The following is a 23,879-nucleotide window of genomic DNA, read 5'->3' on the forward strand; positions in this document are numbered from 1 at the left end:
GCTGTCTCTTTGAGGCAAATGTTTAAATCCTCTGAGTTAAGTGCTGAAGTTATAGTAGTCCTATCAGTATTGTTGCCTCCGATCAACAGATCCTCAGTTTTCTCAGAGTTGAGTAACAAAAAGTTTTCACACATCCAAGTCTTTCCTTCATTAATGCATTTAACTAAAGTGATAATAGAAAAGTTGTCGTTTGGTGTGAACAAAATGTTTATTTGAGTGTCATCAGCATATGAATGAAAGTTCATATTATTTTTTCGTATTATCCTACCTAGCAGCAGCATGTAGAGAGAGAGAGCAATATTGGCCCCGGCACTGATCTGTCTGGTACCCCAAATTGAACTGGTGACGTTGATGAAGCAGTACAATTATTAGATATTTGAACATAATGAAAACGATGAGTAAAATGTGAAGTAAACCACTGAAGGACGGTTCCAGATAAGCCAACCTCAAACTCAAGCCTGTGTAACAAAACAGAGAGGTCAACCGTGTCAAAGGCAGCTCTAAGATCTAGAAGCACAAGCACTGTTGCATTCCCCACATCAGTAGCTAAGAGAATATCATTTACGACTCTCGTTAATGCAGTTTCAGAAAGCAGACTGAAATTTCTCAAGTATATTATTTGAATCCAGATACGATTGACATTGGGCAACAACTATTCTCTCAAAACTTTTAGATTGAAATGGGACCTTTGAGACAGGCCTGTAGTTGTTAAGAACTTGTGGATCCAAATTTGACTTCTTAAGGAGCGGTCTGACAACCGCTACCTTAAATTGATCAGGTACAACGCCTGACGCAAGCGATGCATTCATCATACTAATTATAGGTCCTGCCAGTCCTTCGAGGGAATCTTTGACTAGCTGAGTGGGGATGGGATCTAGCGAACAGGTGGTTGACTTTGTCTTACGTCTGTGTCCATGAGTCCACCATAAGAAGAAATCTGAACAGGAGCGGTGATCATGCGAGGTCACCACGGAGGAAACCACTGCTCTCCCCCCAAAAAAAACCACCACTGCCCCTCTCAAGTTTGCTAAAGACCACATGGATGTTCCACAGCAACTCCTGGAACAATGTTCTGTGGACAGACATGACAAAAGTTGAACTTGTTGGTAAATGTGCACAGCGTTATGTTTGGAGATAACAAAACACTGCATACCAACTCCAAAACCTCATCCCACCTGGGAAACATGGCGGAGGCTGTACGGCTTGCAATCATCGAGGGACCGATGAATTCCAAGATGTATCAGGAAATTCTACAGCAGAATGTCAGGGTGTCTGCCTGTGATCTAAAACTCGAAAGAGGCTGGGTCATGCAGCATGACAAAAACAAAGGAGTACATCAACAACAGAGTGGCTGAAACAGAAGAAATTCCGTATTTTGGGATGGCCAAGTAAGAGTCCTGACCCCAATCCCATTGAAGTGCTGTGGCGTGATCTGAAGCAGGCCGTTCAGCGCAAGACATCCCAAAAATATACATGAACTGAAACAGTTTTGCATAGAGGAATAGGCCAAAATACCTCCTAACCGCTGCTCAGGTCTGACCAGCCGCTACAGAAAGTGGGGATTGAGGTTTTTGTCATAAAGGAGGTTCCACTAGCTCCTTAATATAAGGGTTCACGTACTTTTTCCATCAATGACCTTGATTGTTTAAACCATTTGGTCAATAAAGAAACAGCAATGTCAAATGTTGGGCGTGTGTTGTTTGTTAAATCAGACTCTCTTTATTAATTATTATGACTTAGATAAAGATAAGATCACATGTTAGGAGCCATTCATGCAGAAATCCACATCATTCCGAAGGGCTGTTTACAAAAGTTTTTCTCCCAACTGTATGTGAGAGAAAAGAAGAGACGCTCACTGAGTAAGGTGGGGTTGTAGCTTTGCAAATCAAAAGGACATTTGTACGCTCAAAATGGGACAGGAGCACCCCAGATGGTACTCAAACCCACAATCTCTGGCTTAGGAGGCCAGTGTCTTAGCCATTAGGCCACTGCGCCACACTGGGTGAGGTCGATCATGCTGATGAAGAGCCATTTTTTTTTCCTTTGCTTTTTCAAAGGGATCCCCAAAATTAGGGAAGTTAGGCAGCAGAAGGTTTACTGTGACCTGAGAAGGACCGGCATCCAATCACGGTGGTACACACACACACGCTCTCACTCATCTGAGCTACACGGCTACCAAGATGATCTCAGTTGCGCCGAGCTGGTACGGAACATATTGAACTCATCGACGGCGAATTGTCTCTCAGACAGGCTTTTCACCTCTGAGCTCCCTGACTGACAGTAATCAGCTAGGTAGTGAAACAGTCAGCTGCTTCTAAGCCTTAAACAGCTGCATCTCGGCGCTTCCACAGAGAGATGATTTGAAAGCCAAACATCGCCCATTGGGAACACCTTACTATCACTAGTTTAAGAGACTCTTAAGGTCTTGCAGAGGTGCCTGTCTAATAGCATGCGCTTTGCAAGCTATAGGTGTTTAGGCTGAGGCAGAATGCCTGTTAACAAAATGTTTTTCTAAAGGGGCCTCGCACTCTTTTCCAAGCAATGGTCACCATCCCCACCGAGTGTCACAATGTAGTCATGTCCTAGGACATCACCTGTTAGTCTCCATTTGTCTGCCACCAACACTTTAGGTTACGGGGTCACAACCGCACCCCAAAGACCAGAGGAGCCGTTGTCGTTCTGGCGGCGCAGATTGGGCTGAAGGTGGGGCGCTTGAATCTCGCTGTTGGAGGCCGTCTGAAACTGACCCAAGCCTTTCCCTTGAATTAAATGTAAATAAGAAATGAACCCCAGATGCATATGGAATCAATCACGTGTTTCCTTTGAGCCGTTTCAGAGACTGCTCCAGAGTTTACCTTGCACAGATGCGCAAAGATTAATGATGGGGGTGCACGCTTCCAGGCGTCTTACAACTGTAGGGACTGATTAGAGACAATTCGTAGCTTGTGCTCATTTCCCTCTGTAACGCTTACGGCCGACAGGCACTGTGTAAGAGCCGGCGTACAAGAGCGGGTGACGTCACCGCCCTTCCCTGTGATAGCAGGACCACAGCTACTGGGCTGTGGAGAGATCTCTCTTTAGCTCACGGGGCTAGGTCGCTGCAGAGAGACGCGGAAGTACCGGGTTTGAGCCTCCAGTCGGGATGGGGCCGATCAGATGCGGCAAGGGCGCCCGCCTGAGCCCCCGTTGCGTTACATCTCTATTCCCCGTGTTGCAGTGGTAAGATGACGTAAATTTCTGCTTCGACACGTAACGGGATTATAATCAAGTGCAGGAGCTGAGGGCTTTAGTTTTGTTTCGTTTTCCATGGTGTTCGTAAGCGCGCAAATCAAAGGCAATTCCTGCGTCTAACACGAATGTAAATGCTTTTGAAAGTGCAGTGTGGTGCAGCTTGTAAAATCCTTGTCCACATTTTTGGTTTGTTGATGTTTTTTCTGTCTGCCAAAGTTGCATTTTGACATCCGGACTGGGGGACTTTATCATTTGAACGTGAAGCCAGCCTTAAACCCTCTGAGGCGTGTCTGTCTGCCGGCACAAATCTTGTGAAAGGTATTTTTTTTAACGGAGAGCAACTTTAAAAAGGTTTCCGCAGCCACCTCGCAGTCCGTGTTAGATTATAGGAGGAATGCGGCGGTGGTGGGCTCGCTTTTGTCGTGGTCGAGTGGTTAAGGCGATGGGCTCGAAATGCGTTGGGGCTTCCCCGCGCAGGTTCGAAACCTGCCGACTCCGGCGTCTGCCGCACGTCGCCTTGTGCCTGCGCGGCAGAAGTGAAGTGCCGCTTCTCCTTTCCTGGTACTATAACAACGCGAAATCACTTGGACCCGCCGCCATGGGAAGCAATTCTTCAGATAACCACACATTTTGCGTTCGCACCTCTGGTGCTCTACTTATGCCTTTGAAAACCTAATGAATAAAGCTGAAAGAACCGACACGATATGTAGGTGCTGGTAAAGCACGCAGTAAAGAACTGTTAACAGCAAGGGTTTCCGTGGGTTAACTGAGGAGAAGGCGTGATCGCTAATTGTTGACTTTTTATTTGGTGTTAGAAACACTCTTACTGTGCATGACGTGCAACAAATGTAGCCACAGAAATTGCATCACGCTTTCATGTATGCTATTGCAGACACCAACGTTGCCTAGATAGAAAACCGAAAAAGCCGTGGGTTTGCTTGCTGGTCTGAAGGATCTCTCTTCGAATCTCTATCATTTGTCAATGGAAGTAAAAGGCGCTGCAATCTCATACGTTCAGAATCAAACCCGCAGCTGTTGTTCGACTTTTTTTTCTTGACTAATTACAACTGAGTGTCGCATGAGCAGTTACATAAACTTGTCTGGTATATTTGAACACAAATGCCGTTCTTCAATTAAAACTAACAGTACATTGTCAGGGACATTCAGTTCTATACAAACAAGAGACAGACAAGAGAATATTTCTACCGTTCATGTGGACTACGTGTTGACTTACTGATCGGAATAATTGAAAAGTTCGGGCTCATAGCCGATGCAGTGCGTGCTAATTAGAACAGCAACGCTAAGCTCTCAGCACCGTACTGAGCCCAGGTGTTTTTCTAAAGCTGTCAGGTGCAGTTCATTTACATGAAGGAAATATCTTACTGGGTACGATTACAATGCAGTAAGTAGCACAGACTACTTAGGGAGTAGCCCGATGTGTTTAAAAACGACCCGAGCCAGGCAGGAGTCGAACCTGCAATCTCCTGATCCGTAGTCAGACGCGTTATCCATTGCGCCACTGGCCCTGGTGTGACATTGCAGGACTGTAACCCAGTGAGATGAGCACTGCACCTAGTAAAATATTACCCCCGGTCCATTCTTTTCCAAAAGTGAGAAACACCTGTTTTCTACATTTTGTCTGTTTTAAAACCATATCTCTTTAAACCAAACCAAGAGTTTGTCTTTTGCACTGATATTCTGATTCATTTCTTCCAGACTCTACTTCTCTCTTGTAGTAGTACAGCAGACCTTTCCAGGTGAGCAGATCACAGAGTCCGAAATATGCTTCCTCCATCAAGCAAAGTACCTGAACATGACTCTGTCTTCATAAAAGCGCCCCTGTAATAAAGAAATTAAATCCGAAATCAAGAGGGCAGTTGCCTACTGAAGTTCAAGAAGTCATCAATTTTAACCCAGCAACACATTAAAGGCTGCATCTATACAAGTACGATTCTAGAAATGCTCACCAGATTACGTTTTAAGAAGGAACTGTACCTCAGGTTCCGCCGAGATCTTAACTCGGATGGCAGGATTCAGAGTCCGGAGTGTGGACTGATGGCGCATGGAGGGTCCATATACTGTGGATCCCTCAGTGATCTTCCGCGTGTTCAAACCGCCAGCGTGTGACTCCCCTGTCCCTGTGACCTCATTGCTCTGCTCTCGCCTCTGTGCAGCTGAGCCCGACTCATGGTAAAGTGGAAAAAAATATGCCCTCATCGTGGGATTTACTCTGGATCGAGGATAGATGTCACTTTTTTATCGTTGAACAGGATGTATGTGATGTGGCGACTAGGTTCAATATTGTATCCTTTTAAAAGATTAAGGACTGGGGTGAGCGTGATTTACCACCCTTTCAGCTAAGAACCCGACATGAGCACCGTTTAAGCTGCATAGACTCGGTCGTTTAACTCTTCTCCATTAGCAGGGTTAAGGTTAAAGAAAAAAAACATTGCTGACTTCTTTTTTTTTGCCAGCCGCTAGCGCTGATTAGCAATGTTTGTATTTCATGTTTTGCAAGTTCCATCCATTTTAAGAAAAACAAGTCGCGTTAAAGACAGGAAATGAATACTTGCATTTAATTAAGTCTAGCCGTAGGCGGTTGTCTGTAAGGACCAGTTCTGTTCGAGAAGACAGAACAAAGAAGGCACCACTGGGATTCGGACTCAGGATCTCCTGTTTAAGAGACAAGCGCTTTAACCAACTAAGCAACGGCGCCCCGGTAGTGTTGTCCTTTTGCAGCCACTTGGACACACCACTCAGACACATCTGCATTCGGTGTGTGCTCCGCCTGCTCGCTGAGCAAGTTGCCACCTTTACATACAATAGCAACATCGACACCAAGAGAAAGGATGACAAATGGCTTTTATCTGGAACTTTTCATGTCCAAGGAGCTCAATGTGCTTTCTGTGTACAACAGGGCCACTGAACTCCACAATGGCCACTGAACCACAGCAGTGGCTTGCTGGCTTGACATCTCCCAAGGAAAATGTTGAAATCGCATGTGGAACAGGAAAAGGACCCTTGAGTACGAGGGAAAAAAAAGAAAAAGATCATCTGGAGCGCGCCAACCCATGTCTGGACAGCCCGGTTTCATCGACGAGGTGGCCGAGTGGTTAAGGCGATGGACTGCTAATCCATTGTGCTCTGCACGCATGGGTTCGAATCCCATCCTCGTTGCTCTCTACGTTTGACGTTGGCTCTCCTTTTGTTTGCTCCAGTACTAGAGCCTTACATTTTCTAGCGGTGGCTGAACATGGTATAGTAGGCTAACGTTGGTATCGAGCAGTGGTAGTAACAGTATTTACGTGCCGCTGCTGCCAAGTGGCTCTGGGTTGAGACCGCGTTTTCACTTACTTGCAGCACAAACGGAGAAAGCGATTTTTGACAGTCTCTCGAGAGACTGCGCTAGGTGTTTAGGGATAGACTTTGTCAGTTCCCCCTGGGATGATGGCCTCTCAAATAGTTTGTGATTCCTCTAGACGTTTATACAGTAGAAGCCTGCTTCGTGGCTTAAATCCAAGCTAAGGAAACAAGTTAGAGGTCTGATGCAGAACTGCGAATTCAATGAAGGGGAACACTACAGTACATTGCACTGTATGTGTGAGGAAAGCTGCCCCCTTCTGTTCCTTGTCGACCGAACAGAGGACTGTAAAGGATACCGCCAAGAAACTTTAGGATGCTGGTTGGAATCCAGCTCCAAAGAAGCCCCTTTGGGTGTTATGTAATCAAAAAGTAAGAACAGAGAATCTCCCTTTGATCAAAAGCGCAACAGAACTGTTTTCCGTGGAGCAGGTTTCAGACCCGTAGACCTGTTTTATTTGTAGGGCAGGGCGCATTCCCAAACGCGAATCTCCTGTTTTAGAAATGCTTTGGGCGGCGTGAAGTGAAAATAAGAAGTGGGCTCCAGATGCACATGGAAGCAATCAAGTGTTTCATCCGAGCTGTTTCAAAGACTGCTCAACAGCTTTCCTTTTACAGAGGCCCAACGATTAATGATGGGGGTGCACCCTTCAATGTGCCTTACGACTCTAGGGAGTGATTGAGACGATTCGTAGCGTGTGTTCATTTCCCTCTATTCCCCATGTTGCAGTGGTAAGATGACGTAAATTCCTGCTTCGACACGTAACGGCGTTATAATCAAGTACAGGAGCTGAGGGCTTTTGTTTTGTTTCGTTTTCTATGGCGTTCGTAAGCGCGCAAAACAAAGACAATTCCTGTGTCTACCACTAATGTAAGAGCTATTTCAAGTGCGACGTGGTGCGGCTTTTCAAATGCTTGTGGGCATTTCTCTGTTGTTGATTCTTTTTTTGTGTGTAACAAAGTGGCATTTTCATGTCCAGACGGGGAGACTTTATCATTCCGACATGAAGCCACCCTTAAGTCCTCTGAGGCGTGTCTGTCTGCAAGGCTTGTATTTTGCCTTCCGCCGGCGCCTCGCAATCCAGGTAAGATTGTAGCAAGAACGCAGCGGCAGTGGGGCTTGCTGTAGTCGTGGCTGAGTGGTTAAGGCAATGGACTAGAAATCCATTGGGGTCTCCCCGCACAGGTTCCAATCCTGCCGACTACGTTGTCCGCCTTCAGTCGGTGTGTTTCGGCACAAGCAAAGAAGCGCGCCTCTTTGCTGTTCCTGGTGGTTTTAAAACGCCCAATCGCTTGTATCCGCTGCCTTGGAAATAAGTTCTTCAGCGTCCGCAAATGGCATTTTGCAGCTGGAAGCAGATGTCGACGCGTTTTGCACAGAGCACCAAAAAAGCGTCTTTTTTGAAGGCTCAGGCACTGAGCATTGGTGGTTCAGTGGTAGAATTCTCACCTGCCACGCGGGAGGCTCGGGTTCGATTCCCGGCCAATGCAGTGGCTTTTGCAGCGAGCGGCTCCATCACTTGCATCCCCTTGCAACTCGCAACTGAAAACCCACTGAAGCTAAGCAGGTGTGAGCCAGGTCAGTACCTGGATGAGGATGAGCTACAGGGAAAAACAAAGCTTCCAGCTGGAAGCGGTGTTAATGGTGCCGGCGGGGGGGCGCTCACCCTGAGGTCTGTGCGGGTCCCAATGCCCCAATATAGTGACGGAGATGCTGTGTTGTAAAAGGGCGCTGTCTTTTGGATGAGATGTAAAACCGAGGTCACAGCGCTCTGTGGTCATTCAAAATGACCACCAAAACCTTTGACAAAAGCTCTTGGTAATTGATGGTCTTCAATAATGCTTCTCCTTTAGGTACATTTTAAATCAGCTGAAAAATGCTGTGAAATGGGGGGGCACTTCAGGCCAGTGTAGGATTTGGGTTACAAGAACCATGAAACTGCACGAGAAAGCCCGTACACTGAATTACACAGCTTTCTATTCAAAGGAGGACAAAATTCCCTGAGTTTGATTTTTTGCAACACAGAGAGGAGCACTGTCGTGAGGCCGGTTAGCTCAGTTGGTTAGAGTGTGGTGCTAATAACGCCAAGGTCGCGGGTTTGAGCCCCGTACGGGCCAGGTCTAGGTCCAGGTCCCTGTTTGTGAAACAGGCAAATGACTGTCTCAGGGGCCCATTCCTCATTCTCAAGACACATGTATGCAGTATGTACACCGTGCATTGAGCAATAGGGACTGAATACACCACAGGTAAGGTTAAAAGTCATTCTGAGGTGCCACATGTGAGGGATACAGCTAGGCATCCAAAATGTAGGGTTTGAGACCCTTCAGGAGTACTGCATCCTTTGAGACAGACCTGTGCATGTTAAACAAATGATCATTTCTTTTGGCATTAGGGACTAAATATACTAAACATATGATGCTAAAATGTTATTTTCACATATATTAATGTAATAAATGATTGCTTATGCTTTATAAACAAATCTAATTAAAATAAAAGCTTAAGTTTTGTATTTATCTTGTACCATAGAACAAGATTTTCTTTGTATTTCAAGCCCACAAAGTGTCCAAATGACGCACTACATGATATAAGGAAGATTATCACATGCATATCGGTATTATCTTTCTTATGAAAATGCATTCCTTTCATTACCTTTTACTTTTTAAAATGAACTCAAATTGAGTATAATGTAATAATTTAAGTAGAATAGATTCTAATAATATAATGATCCAGTGTTTTGCACTACTTCACTGCTTCACTGCTCTATGCCATCTGGAAATAAATCCTCAGACTGCTTACTGCCCTGGGCATGTACCAATAAATTAAAGGAGCACATCTGTTTATCACTGCGTTGAAGCAGGAGACACACAGTCTCTGCAAACACATCCTAGATACAGTGTTCCAGCACCTTTGACCTCATCCAGAACGTATCATTTCTTGAAAGGGATTGCTGTCCGAATGCACATCTGAATCCCAAACAGAATCTCTAGTAAAATACGATCATTTGTGAAACAGGCAAATGACTGTCTCAGGGTCAATTCCTAATTGTCAGACACATGTATGCAATGCTTTCACCGTGCATTGAGCAATAGGGATTAAAAACACCGCAGGTAAGGTTAGATGTCATGTTCTATGATCATTTCTTTCAGCATTAGGGACTAAATATACTAAACGTATGATGCTAAAATGTTATTTTCACATATATTAATGTAATAAATGATTGCTTATGCTTTATAAACAAATCTAATTAAAATAAAAGCTTACGTTTTGTATTTATCTTGTACCATAGAACATGATTTGCTTTGTATTTCAAGCCCACAAAGTGTCCAAATGTTCTATGATCATTTCTTTCAGCATTAGGGACTAAATATACCAAACGTATGATGCTAAAATCCTGAAAAAAGGATGTGCTCCATCTCGTCAGTAGATTGGATTCCAAAACTGATTTGGGTCAATATACATTACCTTTGAAATTAAAGTACAGTCTACTGTAGGGAACCATCAACTTAGAAAGCATTGGCCTTCCCTGGGGGTCAGGTAGGTGCAAAAGATAAACCTTTATCCTATCTTTATCTTAAGATAAGTGGCCAAGCAGTATTTTTCCAAGTTTCACCAAGCACATCATGTTGCCATAGTAGACAAAGTTCTATAAAATGTTAAATAACTTTTAAAAAAAGCATCTTGGTCTTACAGTACTGTACAAGGTGAATTAAACTGTCCCTGGTAATAAAAAGTAATTAGAAGCATCTCAGAAACTTTATCTCTAGAAACATTAGCTGTTTTATATCATGTAATTTAGTGTGATGTTGTCAGAATTCAAGGACATTATCACACACAGAAATTGGTTCAGTTAAATCTAAAAAACACAGCTAAACATGGGTTTAAATGTAACAGAAGTCTTACCTCTTGTCAAAAGATTTAATTCAAGAAGCGATGTAATAAATGATTGCTTATGCTTTATAAAGAAATCTAATTAAAATAAAAGCTTAAGTTTGGTATTTATCTTGTACCATAGAACATGATTTTCTTTGTATTTGAAGCCCACAAAGTGTCCAAATGATGCACTACATGATATAAGGAAGATTATCACATGCATATCGGTATTATCTTTCTTATGAAAATGCATTCCTTTCATTACCTTTTACTTTTTAAAATGAACTCAAATTGTGTATAATGTAATAATTTAAGTAGAATAGATTCAGGTAGGAAATATAGAGTCATGATGTTTATGGCTGACATCATTTCACATGGGTGAATTTTAAGCTAAGAAATAAAAACATTTACAATGAAGATACCATTGCTTAATTTTAAATGCCTTTAAAAAATAAATACCTCCTGAGAATAATTTGCCACTCCCAGATCCTTGGTAAGGTACTGTTTGAATCCAATCAGGAGAGGAGCATCCAGGGAGTGCTTTCTATAGAGTCCAGCTTGGGCCACTCTCTTCCGGCCTGCTGATACTTTTTAACTACTCAGGGCCTGTAAGGATATAAAACACCGGTTTAAACATTTTATACCTATAAGACAAATTAGAATTTTAGTAAAAAATAGATACATCTGAAAAATAAAAAGTCTTACTGCTGATAGAGTTCTTCAGAGCTCACATCTTCCCCTTCCTTATCTGCTTCTGTTTCAGTTTCTAGAGCAGCCTCTGGCATCTCTTCCTCCTGGACTGCGGCCTCTTGCTCAGGGCCGCTGGAATGCAGGTAGATTCTTTTCAACATGCTTTTACATAATATGTTGTAACAATGATTTCAAAAAGAAACTACAGAAGCCTTACAGATTAAAAATATCTCACCTTGCCAATGTGTCTTCAGGCTTCCCATGTACAAAAAGGCCCAAGGACTCTAGCAGTCTTACAACCACTATCCTGTTTGCCTCACCAGACACGATCTCTATTCTGTGGTAATCCACGATGACCCCGTTCTTCAGGTGATTCATCATGTCCTCCCTCGCCTGTTGAGAGGCCATCCTGATCTTTTCTGCCGTGGCGTGCTTCATACACGCCCTCTTCAAGTGAGCAGGAAGCTGATCAAGAGTATTCAGGCACATCTTGCACACCAGGGGAATCCTCGCGGGTTTCCTTTGAAAATAAATAATACCATCTGTGTATAGAAACAAGCTAAGACTGATTTCTTAAATTATCCTTAATTTTCTCTCTCATAGTTTGAGCATAATGATTTTATTGCATTTATATAAGAATTGCTCATTGCTCCTAAATAAATAATGGTTTCATAAAAAAGTGAACACTTGGTCTCAGTCACAGACTTTCCAATAGAAGCCATTGTGGAGTTCAGCAACTGCAGGTCCTAGAAGTGGGGAAGGAATTTTAAAAGAGAAATTGAATTACAATACAGAAGGAATGGCTGAGGGATCACTGAAATATATATATACAAATTCCAAAGACTGAGTCCATATAGAAACAACTACCTTTCATTTTCAGTATAAGAAAAAAAAAACATTATCTTCCAAAGCATCATAAAATTGTCCCTTCTTCCAGACTCTACTTCTCTCTTGTAGTAGTATAGCAGACCTTTCCAGGTGAGCAGATCACAGAGTCCGAAATGAGCTTCCTCCATCAAGCAAAGTACCTGAACATGACTCTGTCTTCATAAAAGCGCCCCTGTAATAAAGAAATTAAATCCGAAATCAAGAGGGCAGTTGCCTACTGAAATACAAGAAGTCATCAATTTTAACCTAGCAACACATTAAAGGCTGCATCTATACAAGTACGATTCTAGAAATGCTCACCAGATTACGTTTTAAGAAGGAACTGCGCCTCAGGTTCCGCCGAGATCTTAACTCGGATGGCAGGATTCAGAGTCCGGAGTGCGGACTGATGGCGCACGGAGAGTCCATATACTGTGGATCCCTCAGTGATCTTCCGCGTATTCAAACCGCCAGCGTGTGACTCCCCTGTCCCCGTGACCTCATTGCTCTGCTCTCTCCTCTGTGCAGCTGAGCCCGACTCACGGTAAAATGGAAAAAAATATGCCCTCGACGTGAGATTTATTCTGGAGCGAGCCAGTGTTGCGCATAGCTGCCTTCAAAGCAGTTAACGCAGGTTCGATTCCCGGCCAACGCAGTTACGAATGTTTTCAAATGCTGTCATGAGCCTTGGATTGTGACTAGCAAAGCGAAGCCTTTTGAAAGAGCTAAAGCACTGCAAAACGGAATTGAAGGAGAATCTTACAGGGGATTCTGAGCAGTGTCTGCATACATGCAGTCAGATAAAGGTGCTGAAAGCTTGAGCTACTCTCAATGTCATGCTGCCCTTCCCCGGAGTAAATCTGTTACATTGAAAGAATGCTTCTGGCAGGTTCAAAAAGAGACCCTTGTTAATTGGAGAAATCAATGATTTCGAATGAATTCTGTATGCGTTAAAAGACAGCTATACACAGAAAACATGCAGGACACTGCTCATGATGTTTCCCGAGCAGAAACACAGTGCGTTTTTCCAAGCCATTTGACAAAGCCCACCCACTGAAAACTGCAGCAGATCGTGTAAAGACGTTCAACTTTGTAACTACTGCACGCACAGGAAGCAGAATAAATTCCTCTTTTCAAACTGTCAAAGGTTTGCTTTGCGAACGCTGCAGGACATCGCACAATCTCTTTTGAATGGGGACAAACGATTTCTTATGGGGCGCAGTAAGTACAGACGTTTAAAATGCTCCACTCATGCCGACGATGCAGCATGAAGAAGCGCAACCTAACGTTTGACAGACAAAAGCCAGGCGCCGCTACGAGCAATATGAAATCATACTGACAAGCACACGGCGTTTCGCGCTGACACAGAAGTAATCTCGACAGACGCTGTTCTCTGCATAAAGCTGAAAGAGCTAAAGAGCGTTTCTGTTGACACGTAACAAGTTCGTTTCTTTCGACCATGATATCACCGTGACCAAATCTGTCTTTAAACACCTTGCTCAGTCTCTGACGAGACTGTCAAAAATTGCTTTCGCCGATTGTATTGCAAACCGGCGGAAGCGGGGTATTGGGAAAAGTTTTCAACTAGCAATAATCACGCCTCGGCTAACCCTCACAGGCTACGATACTTCCACTGCGCAAAGCTGACGGTTGCCAGGCAACCGCGGGGATCCTATGGAAATCGTTATCGATCGTGTCATGGCATGTCGTTGCTATAACGCTTCATATTTGTCGTCTTCTTCTTCTTCTAGCTTGAGGTTTTGAAGAATTTCATGACAGACAAGGGCTCCGTTGGGAACAAAGGGCGTTGTGAGAAAACCGTTGCTTATTTTCAGCAGCAGAAATACAACCCTTTAAATACAAGATGACAGAACAATGACGAAGGGCATGCCGGGAGGAACTCATGCACTACAGAGGAAAGGGGGCGGGTACGTACAGTTCACATTCAAGCCACAAGTACTCCTCTTGGATGTTGCACAAACAAATCCTAACGTCTTGAAAGCATTGCAGCATGTTTGTGTCCCACTTCCCGTGGCTGCGGGACGACTGACACGAACGGACAAACACAATCTGTGGCGTTTAGCGTGACATAGTCTTGCAGGCATCGTGCTGTCTCACTGCAATATTATACCGCTGGAGGAAACAGTCCATCTGGCCATGAAACTCATTTGAACGTCTAGCTACAGCAACTAACAATATCATGATTTATTCAGGATGTGTGGAATCAGCACGTCCCGGAGACAGCTTCCGAAATCGTGAGCATTCTCTGGTGGTAGGGGCGTTCAAGATGGCGCTCAGGTGGGAGGTAAAGTTTAGTGGTTGGGGAGTTTTTTTGAGTTTTTCATGACCTGAATGTTAATTTTTTCTTTTTTTGACTACAGAAAAATAAGGACTTAACACTAGTTGTTTAAACTTCAGTTATAATTGAAAGAAAAAAAAACGATTTTTTTTTAGGTTTAAAAAGTCCGATATGAGTAACACTGGGAAAAGAAAAGAGAGTGCTGGGTCTTCGAAGGAGAACTCTAAGATACCTCAATCGTATATGTATAGCACTACAAAAAAATCGATGGCAACTAAAGGGAAAAGTGAAGCAGCTGCAGGGGTAACAAGAGGGCGGAGGCGCCGCGCGCCCGGCCGAAGTGTTGGACCGGTGCGCTTTACGTGCTGAAATAAACACGCGACAGCCCCGAAATGTTTCCAGAGTGCTGTGCACTGAAGACTTGCCTGGTGCTCCTCCGTGCAGATTCTTTGTCCTCCTCCAGTGCGGGACGAGCCAACACAAGGGAGCGCATTCGCCAACATCCAGGCACGCAATGCGATTTGGAAAGCAGCTCCTTTCCAAAGAGTTGCACACGAACGATCCTTCAGTCCCGCTCGGGGGGCACGGAGCCCCCGCCACACACAGCTTCAAGTAGCGAGTCAGGCGCCAGGGCTTTCGCTTACGGCCACACCACCCTGAACACGCCCGATCTCGTCTGATCTCGGAAGCTAAGCAGGGTCGGGCCTGGTTAGTACTTGGATGGGAGACTGCCAGGGAATACCAGGTGCTGTAAGCTTTTGCTCTCCCGGCCAGCAGGGGTCGCCGTTGGTGCCGTAGGCTTTGGGAGGAAAACCTGCAGGATGGAAAGGTGATCTATAGCCTCATCTCTAGAGATGTTTTGTTGCTGTGGCATGTGTGTGACCCATATTCAAAAAAAAAAACCCGTCTGTAAAACGAATATCGAAGCTGCCTCTAAATCTGCAAATGAAGATGAGTCGATAAACCACTCGTTTTTCGTATAACTAGACATATATTCATTTGTTACCGATTTCATTCATTGAGCACGGATACAATAGAGGTACAGCCATTCACTGTTTGACATGTCTGCACTGGTACAGAACCGATCAATCAGAAAACGGGTGAAACTGTCTTTAGACTCAGCATACAGTACCGAGGCCCCCCATGACCAAATAAAGGCTAACCTCGATAATCAGCCTAAAGAACGCAGACTACAGCAAAACGACTGACTTTGAAAAGGGAATGAACGTCCGGAAGGAGTAGTGGAACTAGCTTGAGATGCTTCTCCGGACCCCTAACTAAAAGCCAGCGAGAACCAGCAGCGGCGTCCACTCCTGTCGAACCGGGATCCTTCCGCAGCCACGCAGCTCGTGGTGTCCTAACCCTCCCGTATCTGATTTTGGACCAAGCACATCAGGGGAGAGCGCGAACGCAGTCCCCCACTACCAGAAATTATGCAGTCGAGATTCCCACATTTGGGGAATTCGCAGGGGTCAGCACAGCCGGAGTGCAATGGCCAAGCCTCGCCCTGGGTGAACCTCCTTCTTGATCAAGGTATCTCCCCTGCCAGGTAAGTATGAGTTAAACAGGCCCCTGCAAGCGGCCCGCACCCACAGCACAAATCGCGCAGCCTAGGCCACCTCCTCGCCCCGCACGCCACCGCCTCCTGCTGGGCCCACTCTTTCACACACTCACACACCACACTAACACTCAAAAGTGTGGGCAAAACGAGAAAACGAGCGCGCCGTTTCCTACACATCTGCAGTCGCCGTTGCGCATTCGCAGCATGTCCCGGGATGCAATTCGGCCTCATTTGCATAACTCCAGACCGGCAGATCGCCACGCAAGCTCGCGACGTGCGCCTGCCACGCACCGAACAAACCTTTTCAGCAATTTCCAAAAAACGGGCCTGCTCGCCTGCCCACAAGGCTCCGTCTCTTACCTGCTCTCCAGAGCCTGCTGCCTTCTTTTCTTTTCTCTCGGCACCGCTGCAGTGCACACAACTCCTGCAGCGGGAGGGGGGGAGAAAGTTCCCACGCTCCGCCGCAGGGAAGGCTCGCTCCGTGCGCACACGTCCTTTCGATGCCAGTCCAACAAGTGCTCCGCATTAGCTGCGTCGGGGCTCCGGCGTGTCGCACCTCACCTCACCTCGCCCTACCCCCTCCTTGAATGTCTGCCGCTGGGCATGCCCCGCTCTCCTCCGCCTTATCTTATCGCGTGTGAGCACCGACAATGGCCACAATGCCGGGGAATGGCACCTGTAAAGTGTTAATTGGGGCACAGGAACAGCCCGTCTCGTCTCGGGGGGGCCGGCTTCAGAGACAATACAGCAAACACAGCGGGGCGGGGGAAGAAGACGACACCACACATGCGGGTACATTCAGCTCCGGCGGGAACGAGACATTTGTCGGTCTTTTCAAGTGCCGAGAGCCGAGCAATCCTTCACTTGTATCGTTTCTCCCCGGTGACTAGATCTGTCCCTGCGACTCTCGACTGGGCTCACCCCCGGGGCAGCCCAGCAGGTGTGAGCCTGGCCGGCACCCGGATAGGAGATTCCACCCCGGAAAAGCTCCGGTTGCTGCTGCTCCTGCAAGAGGTGTGACTGGGACCAGTAGGGAGCGCTCACCCTGCGGGCTGTGTGGCTCTCTTACGCCCCAGCCTCCTGATGGCGACACTCTGCTGCACAAACAGAGGTCAAACCGAGGTCCCGACCCTCCTTGGCCATTAGGAAACCCCAGGGCGTCTCTCAAAAAGAGACGCCGGGGGTGTCCCTCTGGTGTTAGTGCTCCCCTTTACCCATCAGTCGGGGTCTCCTCCTAATCCCCGTCTCACCTGTAACAATCAATGACGAGGCCCCCCTGTCCGTGAAATTTAGTACTCGCGCAAGAGACCGGGGGCAGAGCGCGAACGCGGTCCCCCGCCCCCCACAAAGTGCGCGCTCCGGGTCCTGCAACACAGCGGAAGGGCAGCGAGAAGGAGCCTCTTGCTCTGACGCCGCAAGGCCACAAGAGGGCGGAGGCACCGCGCGCCCGGCCGACGTGTTGGACCGGTGCGCTTTACGTGCTGAAATAAACACGCGAAAGCCCCGAAATGTTTCCAGAGTGCTGTGCACTGGAGGTTTTTGTCTGGTGAAGACTTGCCTGGTGCTCCTCCGTGCAGATTGTTTGTCCTCCTCCAGTGCGGGACGAGCCAACACAAGGGAGCGCATTCGCCAACATCCAGGCACGCAATGCGATTTGGAAAGCAGCTCCTTTCCAAAGAGTTGCACACGAACGATCCTTCAGTCCCGCTCGGGGGGCACGGAAGCCCCGCCACACACAGCTTCAAGTAGCGAGTCAGGCGCCGGGGCTTTCGCTTACGGCCACACCACCCTGAACACGCCCGATCTCGTCTGATCTCGGAAGCTAAGCAGCGTCGGGCCTGGTTAGTACTTGGATGGGAGACTGCCTGGGAATACCAGGTGCTGTAAGCTTTTGCTCTCCCGGCCAGCAGGGGTCGCCGTTGGTGCCGTAGGCTTTGGGAGGAAAACCTGCAGGATGGAAAGGTGATCTATAGCCTCATCTCTAGAGATGTTTTGTTGCTGTGGCATGTGTGTGACCCATATTCAAAAAAAAAAACCCGTCTGTAAAACGAATATCGAAGCTGCCTCTAAATCTGCAAATGAAGATGAGTCGATAAACCACTCGTTTTTCGTATAACTAGACATATATTCATTTGTTACCGATTTCATTCATTGAGCACGGATACAGTAGAGGTACAGCCATTCACTGTTTGACATGTCTGCACTGGTACAGAACCGAGCAATCAGAAAACGGGTGAAACTGTCTTTAGACTCAGCATACAGTACCGAGGCCCCCCATGACCAAATAAAGGCTAACCTCGATAATCAGCCTAAAGAACGCAGACTACAGCAAAACGACTGACTTTGAAAAGGGAATGAACGTCCGGAAGGAGTAGTGGAACTAGCTTGAGATGCTTCTCCGGACCCCTAACTAAAAGCCAGCGAGAACCAGCAGCGGCGTCCACTCCTGTCGAACCGGGATCCTTCCGCAGCCACGCAGCTCGTGGTGTCCTAACCCTCCCGTATCTGATTTTGGACCAAGCACATCAGGGGAGAGCGCGAACGCAGTCCCCCACTTTTAGAAATTATGCAGTCGAGATTCCCACATTTGGGGAATTCGCAGGGGTCAACACAGCCGGAGTGCAATGGCCGAGCCTCGCCCTGGGTGAACCTCCTTCTTGATCAAGGTATCTCCCCTGCCAGGTAAGTATGAGTTAAACAGGCCCCTGCAAGCGGCCCGCACCCACAGCACAAATCGCGCAGCCTAGGCCACCTCCTCGCCCCGCACGCCACCGCCTCCTGCTGGGCCCACTCTTTCACACACTCACACGCCACACTAACACTCAAAAGTGTGGGCAAAACGAGAAAACGAGCGCGCCGTTTCCTACACATCTGCAGTCGCCGTTGCGCATTCGCAGCATGTCCCAAGATGCAATTCGGCCTCATTTGCATAACTCCAGACCGGCAGATCGCCACGCAAGCTCGCGATGTGCGCCTGCCACACACCGAACAAACCTTTTCAGCAATTTCCAAAAAACGGGCCTGCTCGCCTGCCCACAAGGCTCCGTCTCTTACCTGCTCTCCAGAGCCTGCTGCCTTCTGTGCTTTTCTCTCGGCACCGCTGCAGTGCACACAACTCCTGCAGCGGGAGGGGGGGAGAAAGTTCCCGCGCTCCGCCGCAGGGAAGGCTCGCTCCGTGCGCACACGTCCTTTCGATGCCAGTCCAACAAGTGCTCCGCATTAGCTGCGTCGGGGCCTCACCTCACCTCGCACTGCCCCCTCCTTGAATGTCTGCCGCTGGGCATGCCCCGCTCTCCTCCGCCTTATCTTATCGCGTGTGAGCACCGACAATGGCCACAATGCCGGGGAATGGCACCTGTAAAGTGTTAATTGGGGCACAGGAACAGCCCGTCTCGTCTCGGGGGGGCCGGCTTCAGAGACAATACAGCAAACACAGCGGGGCGGGGGAAGAAGACGACACCACACATGCGGGTACATTCAGCTCCGGCGGGAACGAGACATTTGTCGGTCTTTTCAAGTGCCGAGAGCCGAGCAATCCTTCACTTGTATCGTTTCTCCCCGGTGACTAGATCTGGCCCTGCGACTCTCGACTGGGCTCACCCCCGGGGCAGCCCAGCAGGTGTGAGCCTGGCCGGCACCCGGATGGGAGATTCCACCCAGGAAAAGCTCCGGTTGCTGCTGCTCCTGCAAGAGGTGTGACTGGGACCAGTAGGGAGCGCTCACCCTGCGGGCTGTGTGGCTCTCTTACGCCCCAGCCTCCTGATGGCGACACTCTGCTGCACAAACAGAGGTCAAACCGAGGTCCCGACCCTCCTTGGCCATTAGAAAACCCCAGGGCGTCTCTCAAAAAGAGACGCCGGGGTTGTCCCTCTGGTGTTAGTGCTCCCCTTTACCCATCAGTCGGGGTCTCCTCCTAATCCCCATCTCACCTGTAACAATCAATGACGAGGCCCCCCTGTCCGTGAGATTTAGTACTCGCGCAAGAGACCGGGGGCAGAGCGCGAACGCGGTCCCCCGCCCCCCACAAAGTGCACGCTCCGGGTTCCCTCTCGGGGCCCTGCAACACAGCGGAAGGGCAGCGAGAAGGAGCCTCTTGCTCTGATGCCGCAAGGCCACAAGAGGGCGGAGGCGCCGCGCGCCCGGCCGACGTGTTGGACCGGTGCGCTTTACGTGCTGAAATAAACACGCGAAAGCCCCGAAATGTTTCCAGAGTGCTGTGCACTGGAGGTTTTTGTCTGGTGAAGACTTGCCTGGTGCTCCTCCGTGCAGATTGTTTGTCCTCCTCCAGTGCGGGACGAGTCAACACAAGGGAGCGCATTCGCCAACATCTGATGAGGCCTAATTTGGGAAAGCTCAGAAACACTTAATTATTTCTTATTAATAAGCCTCGCCGCTACACCGCCCAAAGCACTTCTAAAACAGGAGATTCGCATTTGGGAATGCGCCCTGCCCTACAAATAAAACAGGTCTACGGGTCTGAAACCTGCTCCACGGAAAACAGCTCTGTTGCACTTTTGATCAAAGGGAGATTCGCTGTTCTTACTTTTTGATGACATAACACCCAAAGGGGCTTCTTTGGAGCTGGATTCCAACCAGCATCCTTAAGTTTCTTGGCGGTATCCTTAACAGTCCTCTGTTCGGTCGACAAGGGACTGAAGGGGGCAGCTTTCCTCACACATACAGTGCAATGTACTGTAGTGTTCCCCTTCATTGAATTTGCAGTTCTGCATCAGACCTCTAACTTGTTTCCTTAGCTTGGATTTAAGCCACGAAGCAGGCTTCTACTGTATAAACGTCTAGAGGAATCACAAACTATTTGAGAGGCCACCATCCCAGGGGGAACTGACAGTCTATCCCTAAACACCTAGCGCAGTCTCTCGAGAGACTGTCAAAAATCGCTTTCTCCGTTTGCGTTGCAAGTAAGTGAAAACACGGTCTCAAGCCAGAGCCACTTGGCAGCAGCGGCACGTAAATACCGTTACTATTACTGCTCGATACCGACGTTACCCTACTATACCATGTTCAGCCACCGCTAGAAAATGCACGGCTCTAGAACCGGAGCAAACAACAGGAGGGCCAACGCCGAACGGGCACACGTGTCAGACATGGAGCGCGACAAGGATGGGATTCGAACCCATGCGTGCAGAGCACAACAGATTAGCAGTCCATCACCTTAACCACTCGGCCACCTCGTCGAGGGATCGGGGCTGTCCAGACATGGGTTGGCGCGCTCCAGATGATCTTTTTCTTTTTTTTCCCTCGTACTCGAGGGTCATTTTCCTGTTCCACGTGCGATTTCAACATTTTCCTTGGGAGATGTCAAGCCAGCAAGCCACTGCTGTGGTTCAGTGGCCAGTGTGGAGTTCAGTGGCCCTGTTGTACACAGAAAGCACATTGAGCTCCTTGGACATGAAAAGTTCCAGATAAAAGCCATTTGTCACCCTTTCTCTTGGTGTTGATGTTGCTATTGTATGTAAAGGTGGCAACTTGCTCAGCGAGCAGGCGGAGCACACACCGAATGCAGATGTGTCTGAGTGGTGTGTCCAAGTGGCTGCAAAAGGACAGCTCTCCTGGGGCACCGTGGCTTAGTTGCTTAAGGCGCCTGTCTAATAAACAGGAGACCCTGGCTCCGAATCCCAGCGGTGCCTTTTTTGTTCTGTCTTCTCGAACAGAACTGGTCATTATGGACAACCGCCTACGGCTAGCCTTAATTAAATGCAAGCATTCATTTCCTGTCTGAACGACTTGTTTTCCTTAAAATGGATGCAACTTGCAAAACATGAAATACAAACCTTGCTAATCAGCACTCGCGGCTGGCAAAAAAAAAAAGAAGTCAGCAATGTTTTTTTCTTTACCCTTAACCCTGCTAATGGAGAAGAGTTAAACGACCGAGTCTATGCAGCTTAAACGGTCCGCACGTCGGGTTCTTAGCTGAAAGGGTGGTAAATCACGCTCATCCCAGTCCTTAATCTTTTAAAGAGGATACAAAATTGAACCTAGTCGCCACATCACATACATCCTGTTCAACGATAAAAAGGTAACGTCTATCCTCGCTCCAGAGTCAATCTCACGTTGAGGGCATATTTTTTTCCACTTTACCATGAGTCGGGCTCGGCTGCAAAGAGGCAAGAGCAGAGCAATGAGGTCACGGGGACAGGGGAGTCACACGCTGGCTGTTTGAACACGCGGAAGATCACTGAGGGATCCACAGTATGTGGACCCTCCGTGCGCCATCAGTCCACACTCCGGACTCTGAATCCTGCCATCCGAGTTAAGATCTCGGCGGAACCTGAGGCGCAGTTCTTTCTTAAAACGTAATCTGGTGAGCATTTCTAGAAATGTACTTGTATAGATGCAGCCTTTAATGTGTTGCTAGGTTAAAATTGATGACTTCTTGAACTTCAGTAGGCAACTGCCCTCTTGAGTTCGGATTTAATTTCTTTATTACAGGGGCGCTTTTATGAAGACAGAGTCATGTTCAGGTACTTTGCTTGATGGAGGAAGCTCATTTCGGACTCTGTGATCTGCTCACCTGGAAAGGTCTGCTGTACTACTACAAGAGAGAAGTAGAGTCTGGAAGAAGGGACAATTTTATGATGCTTTGGAAGATAATTTTTTTTTCTTTGAAATCGAAATGAATCAGAATATCAGTGCAAAAGACAAACTCTTGGTTTGGTTTAAAGAGATATGGTTTTAAAACAGACAAAATGTAGAAAACAGGTGTTTCTCACTTTTGGAAAAGAATGGACCGGGGGTAATATTTTACTAGTTGCAGTACTGATCTCACTGGGTTACAGTCATGCAGTGTCACACCAGGGCCAGTGGTGCAATGGATAACGCGTCTGACTACGGATCAGGAGATTGCAGGTTCGACTTCTGTCTGGCTCGGGTCGTCTTTAAACGCATCGGGCTACTCCCTAAGTAGTCTGTGCTACTTACTGCATTGTAATCGTACCCAGTAAGAGATTTCCTTCATGTAAATGAACTGCACCTGACAGCTTTAGAAAAACACCTGGGCTCAGTATGGTGCTGAGAGCTCAGCGTTGCTGTTCTAATTAGCACGCACTGCATCGGCTATGAGCCCGAACTTTTCAATTATTCCGATCAGTAAGTCAACACGTAGTCCACATGAACGGTAGAAATATTCTCTTGTCTGTCTCTTGTTTGTATAGAACTGAATGTCCCTGACAATGTACTGTTAGTTTTAATTGAAGAACGGCATTTGTGTTCAAATATACCAGACAAGTTTATGTAACTGCTCATGCGACACTCAGTTGTAATTAGTCAAGAAATAAAGTCGAACAACAGCTGCGGGTTTGATTCTGAACGTATGAGATTGCAGCGCCTTTTACTTCCATTGACAAATGATAGAGATTCGAAGAGAGATCCTTCAGACCAGCAAGCAAACCCACGGCTATTTCGGTTTTCTATCTAGGCAACGTCGGTGTCTGCAATAGCATACGTTGGTGCCGCAGGCTTTGGGAGGAAAACCTGCAGGATGGAAAGGTGATCTATAGCCTCATCTCTAGAGATGTTTTGTTGCTGTGGCATGTGTGTGACCCATATTAAAAAAAAAAAACCCGTTTGTAAAACGAATATCGAAGCTGCCTCTAAATCTGCAAATGAAGATAAGTCGATAAACCACTTGTTTTTCGTATAACTAGACATATATTCATTTGTTACTGATTTCATTCATTGAGCACGGATACAATAGAGGTACAGCAATTCACTGTTTGACATGTCTGGTACAGAACCTACAGAACCTAGCAATCAGAAAACGGGTGAAACTGTCTTTAGACTCAGCATACAGTACTGAGGCCCCCCATGACCAAATAAAGGCTAACCTCGATAATCAGCCTAAAGAACGCAGACTACAGCAAAACGACTGACTTTGAAAAGGGAATGAACGTCCGGAAGGAGTAGTGGAACTAGCTTGAGATGTTTTTCCGGACCCCTAACTAAAAGCCACCGAGAACCAGCAGCGGCGTCGATTCCTTTCG

The 23,879-nt window shown here is 47.2% G+C and overlaps 1 long non-coding RNA gene and 9 other non-coding genes across 10 annotated transcripts; 4 read left to right on the forward strand and 6 right to left on the reverse strand.

The window, feature by feature from the left end:
• Nucleotides 1-4,684: 4,684 nt before the first annotated feature.
• trnar-acg (transfer RNA arginine (anticodon ACG)) lies at nucleotides 4,685-4,757 on the reverse strand. Its single transcript has one exon. It is a non-coding gene; the product is annotated as a tRNA-Arg (tRNA).
• Nucleotides 4,758-4,970: 213 nt separating this feature from the next.
• Nucleotides 4,971-11,211, reverse strand: LOC148642492 (uncharacterized). Its single transcript, XR_015929123.1, has 3 exons — nucleotides 11,168-11,211; nucleotides 10,922-11,068; nucleotides 4,971-5,070 (listed from the first exon to the last, which is right to left on the reverse strand). It is a non-coding gene; the product is annotated as an uncharacterized LOC148642492 (long non-coding RNA).
• Nucleotides 6,327-6,408, forward strand: trnas-gcu (transfer RNA serine (anticodon GCU)). The gene has a single exon. It is a non-coding gene; the product is annotated as a tRNA-Ser (tRNA).
• On the forward strand, nucleotides 8,012-8,082 carry trnag-gcc (transfer RNA glycine (anticodon GCC)). The gene has a single exon. It is a non-coding gene; the product is annotated as a tRNA-Gly (tRNA).
• Nucleotides 11,212-13,522: 2,311 nt separating the features above from the next.
• LOC148642495 (U4 spliceosomal RNA) lies at nucleotides 13,523-13,664 on the reverse strand. The gene has a single exon (XR_015929451.1). It is a non-coding gene; the product is annotated as a U4 spliceosomal RNA (small nuclear RNA).
• Nucleotides 13,665-14,956: 1,292 nt separating this feature from the next.
• Nucleotides 14,957-15,075, forward strand: LOC148642496 (5S ribosomal RNA). The gene has a single exon (XR_015929157.1). It is a non-coding gene; the product is annotated as a 5S ribosomal RNA (ribosomal RNA).
• A 636-nt stretch (nucleotides 15,076-15,711) lies between these two features.
• LOC148642497 (U1 spliceosomal RNA) lies at nucleotides 15,712-15,875 on the reverse strand. Its single transcript, XR_015929229.1, has one exon. It is a non-coding gene; the product is annotated as a U1 spliceosomal RNA (small nuclear RNA).
• Nucleotides 15,876-17,650: 1,775 nt separating this feature from the next.
• LOC148642498 (5S ribosomal RNA) lies at nucleotides 17,651-17,769 on the forward strand. Its single transcript, XR_015929171.1, has one exon. It is a non-coding gene; the product is annotated as a 5S ribosomal RNA (ribosomal RNA).
• A 636-nt stretch (nucleotides 17,770-18,405) lies between these two features.
• Nucleotides 18,406-18,569, reverse strand: LOC148642499 (U1 spliceosomal RNA). Its single transcript, XR_015929389.1, has one exon. It is a non-coding gene; the product is annotated as a U1 spliceosomal RNA (small nuclear RNA).
• Nucleotides 18,570-20,992: 2,423 nt separating this feature from the next.
• trnas-gcu (transfer RNA serine (anticodon GCU)) lies at nucleotides 20,993-21,074 on the reverse strand. The gene has a single exon. It is a non-coding gene; the product is annotated as a tRNA-Ser (tRNA).
• Nucleotides 21,075-23,879: the final 2,805 nt, after the last annotated feature.

Source organism: Lepisosteus platostomus, chromosome 22 (assembly GCF_059453375.1).
Source record: "Lepisosteus platostomus isolate fLepPlt1 chromosome 22, fLepPlt1.hap1, whole genome shotgun sequence".
NCBI classification, from domain to species: domain Eukaryota; kingdom Metazoa; phylum Chordata; class Actinopteri; order Semionotiformes; family Lepisosteidae; genus Lepisosteus; species Lepisosteus platostomus.